Source organism: Adiantum capillus-veneris, chromosome 30 (genome assembly GCF_014529385.1).
Source record: "Adiantum capillus-veneris isolate H3 chromosome 30, ASM1452938v2, whole genome shotgun sequence".
Taxonomy (NCBI): domain Eukaryota; kingdom Viridiplantae; phylum Streptophyta; class Polypodiopsida; order Polypodiales; family Pteridaceae; genus Adiantum; species Adiantum capillus-veneris.
Window position 1 is genome coordinate 47,314,091 of NC_140960.1, and position 3,677 is coordinate 47,317,767.

A 3,677-nucleotide genomic window follows, 5' to 3' on the forward strand; every position below is an offset into this window, starting at 1 on the left:
TATGATAATCTTCAGCCTAATCTCTTTGTGACAATTCGCATTTAGCATTCTAATTTTGTTTGGTCTGATCTCTTTGTGACACTTCGCATTTAAGATTATGATGTGTAGAATGAAGCTCAATCAATGTTTGGCATGCTAGACATAGACACATAGCTTGTACAGTTTGTCGGCCAACTTTCCAAGGGCGGATGCCATTTCTTGTATTGCATTTGCAAAGAGAAGACTGATTTCCACCTTCTGTCGCTCGACACCTATGAGCTCCTCATGTTGTGCATGTTGTGTGTCGATCATGGCCTAGATCGACCACGTGAGGCTACTAGTGGAGCTACAATATGGAATTCCTATAACCATATGGTAGTATAGCATCACTAGGAGGGGTTGGAGCATGTGTTGCAAGAATGTTAATGGTGTAGCACAGGAAACATACCGTTGCTAATGTCCACATTAGTCGTGGAAGGGTTGATTGCTTTGTCCATCCCAAACAGTTGATCCATGTGTTCATACCTATAGCTCTATAGGAAAATTGCAATGCGAAAATTTCCCTTCAGCAACTCGCTCAGCATGCATGAGTCATGGTCTAGTAGGAGTCTTTGCCGGAAGGCATGCTCCTCTCCCAGTCGCTAATTTCTTGATATGAAGCGTTAAGAAGCTTGTACTTTTCGTAGGCTTGCTACGAGTTGACCATTAGACCTCGCGATGAGCATAACGCTGCAATATCAATCCATTTCTCCTCGTTTGTTTTAATCTTTTGATACAAGTCAACTGAGCAGTGTTTGTCATCGTAATGCTTCTTGCACTCCAAGGAAATTACCTATGCACCTAGATCCCAATGGAATCTACCACTAGGAGCTTTTTTGGGCTTGGGGCTGCTTTGTCTTGTGCCTTTTGTCCACTCTTCCGACCTTTCTGGGATTGTGCATTGGATGTGGGCTCCATAGTAGCAGTAGGTACGGACACTTCAATAGACACATACAAGTCAACGGACAACTACGTGGAGGACACAACTTCATCGGCCAAAGATTCATGTGCCCTCTAGACTGAGTTGTTGTGGCCTGCAAGTGATGAACATCCACTAAAGCATGTGATAGAGCAAGTGGGTCGTCGTGTGAAACATTCCCCTTGAAATGGGAGGACAATAATGTGGTGCGGGGTGGCATTGGTTGCCTTGCATTTGTTGTTGTAGCCGCTCGTCCCATGTGAGAATGCACCTGCTGGACTAACAGAAGACAAACTATCCACCATGCCCTCTTCATATGGTTGGGACGTTAGGTTCAAGTCCACAAGCATTGTACTATGCCAATTTATGCGGGGTCGGGGTGGGCATAGCTTGTTGCAACACGAGTTGGTTATACAGATATTGGAATGCACCACTCGTAGGCCTACGCAATGGTGGTGTCCCAAAGCCAGTACGAAACGAGAATGGGTTTTGGAACGACATGTTGTACCTAAAAGTGAAGCACAAAATAAGATGTTCTAATGTTTGTTCATTGCAGGCAAGAATAAAATGCTATGCAATCATTTCACATTGGAGAATCAATGGACCCTTGAAGCTGAGCACAATGAAACATGCAACCAAGCATGCCTTGATGATGCAGAGAAATGAAAATGGTAGCGTGGACGAAGGCTGTCTGTCATGCAAAGATGCATTTGTAAGAACATGTGGGAAATCTGTAATAGACTGAGCGCAAACCATTAGGGATGCAAACAGCAAGAAAAGATTCATTACAAACTACCATTACAAGAAAATGGGGCAAGAGCATGTGTGGAAATGAAGTGACTCACCTTGTTGAATGTCCTCACCGGTTGATTTTGTTGAAGCTTTTACTGTTCTTTGTAGTTGAAGCGGCACTTGATACAACCCACATCAACGTTGAATCCTTGCAAATGATCTTGGCCCTCCCAGCCTATTCAAAATCCTGGCAAATAATCATCCTTTGAGTGATCCTTGTGTGTGTGTGTGTGTGTGTGTGTGTGTGTGTGTGTGTGTGTCGCGCGCGCGCACAGAACCCAATCACAAGAAGATTTAGAAATTTTCTCATGTAGGAAAACGGAGTCTTTCTCAGTGTTTCTCATACAATGCATAACATCATGAGCTTCTGCTCGAGAGGCACCGCATACCTAGCTAGGTATGTAGCGCCTCCCTCACAAAAGCTTATGATGTTGAGGTAAGTCACAGTGTGGGAAATATTGTGAGAATTTGTCCAGAACTTCTTGTGAATGTAGACAAGCAAGGAAAGAACATACCTAGCTTGGCCTGGTTCTGCAGGTCCCCATTTCTTACACTGCTGCATTGACAAGTGCGCTGGCATTTGACGGAGGAGAGGCGACCCTATCTATACTAATAGATAAAAGGGGAGGGGATTCCGCCCCCCCCCCCCCCCCCCCCCCTGCCACGTGTCGTGAGCAGCTTCAACTGGCCAGCTCCGGAGGTGTGCGCATTGCAACCTGCCGCTGAGAGAGAGAGAGAGAGAGAGAGAGAGAGAGATTAATAATCCTCATACCTATGAAGATGCGCACTCACTAGTATTTGTAATAATCCTCATACCTATGAAGATGCGCACTCACAATGTGTGCTGAATCTTCTGCAACAGTCATGGCAAAGTTCATACAGCATATGGCAAGCCAAAGATGGCGCAGACGAAGTGAGAGGAGGTGGGAAGCGATCGTCGCCTGCCATTTGTAGGTGAGCCAGACGGTGTACCGGCTGCGCAAGTTAAATCCTCGAAGATTTTCCTTACTCCCTTGGTTTTCAAGAGCTCCTACTAGCTCCTCTTTTAAAAAAAACTATTCATTAACGCCGAAAATTCGGCTCCCCTCACGCCAGCCCCTAAACGAAATTACTCCCCTGTCCCTGCGTCGCCGCACTACCCTGCTTCCATCGCTCTGCAGCTGTTCAACCCCTAGCCTCCATCGCTCTCCCCTCACCTCCTGTCATGCTTGCCCACATTTTCTGCTTGCTTGTGACGGATTCAGAGAGGAACAGCCTTGCGCGCGAGAGAGAAAGAGGTGAACAACCTCTGCGTGAGAGAGAGGAAAATGTGCCCTCCTCCCTTGGCCTGTCCTCCTCCTCCTCCTCCTGTAATACGAAACCCTCCCTCTCCCCAAGGCGCTGTTGACGCCCTCCCTCCAGGAATTGTGAGAGAGCGAAAAGCACATGTTGCACCACTGCTAGTGGAACTCGATGTAGTCCTCATGCACAAGTTGCAGTTCCACTGGTACTTTACCTTCCCAAAGCTGAGAGTATCTTAAAAGATTCTCTCTCCCATTTCTTTTGCACAATGTGTAACCCTTACTCCCCCCACTCCACCCGGGTGCCTTGGTTGTTGTGTATGTCATATGTGGTGCCCTTACGAAAGTATGTACAGTTCTTGATGAGCTTTCTATTCAAAATGTTGTCTCTTCGAGCATGAGATGCCCAACATGGCTGTGGAAAGGAAGCTTTGGTGTTTTTAACCGAATGCAAAGTGAAGACCTTTTGCCAAATGCAATCGCCTATGCTTTCACCTTGAAGACATGTGGAATTATACAAGACCTTCACATGGGCAAGAGAACTCATGATGTCATTTCTATTGTTGTGGTATCGATCCCTCTTGTTGAAGGTAGAGCTGGTCTTATTTCACAGTGAATTGTTATGCATTAGAGTTTTGAGCAGGTCGGCACACCTCTAGGTTATTGTT

General features: G+C 46.2%; 1 pseudogene; it reads right to left on the minus strand.

Annotated features, from left to right (window-relative positions):
* Positions 1–401: 401 nt before the first annotated feature.
* On the minus strand, positions 402–1,196 carry LOC147417899 (uncharacterized; annotated as a pseudogene).
* Positions 1,197–3,677: the final 2,481 nt, after the last annotated feature.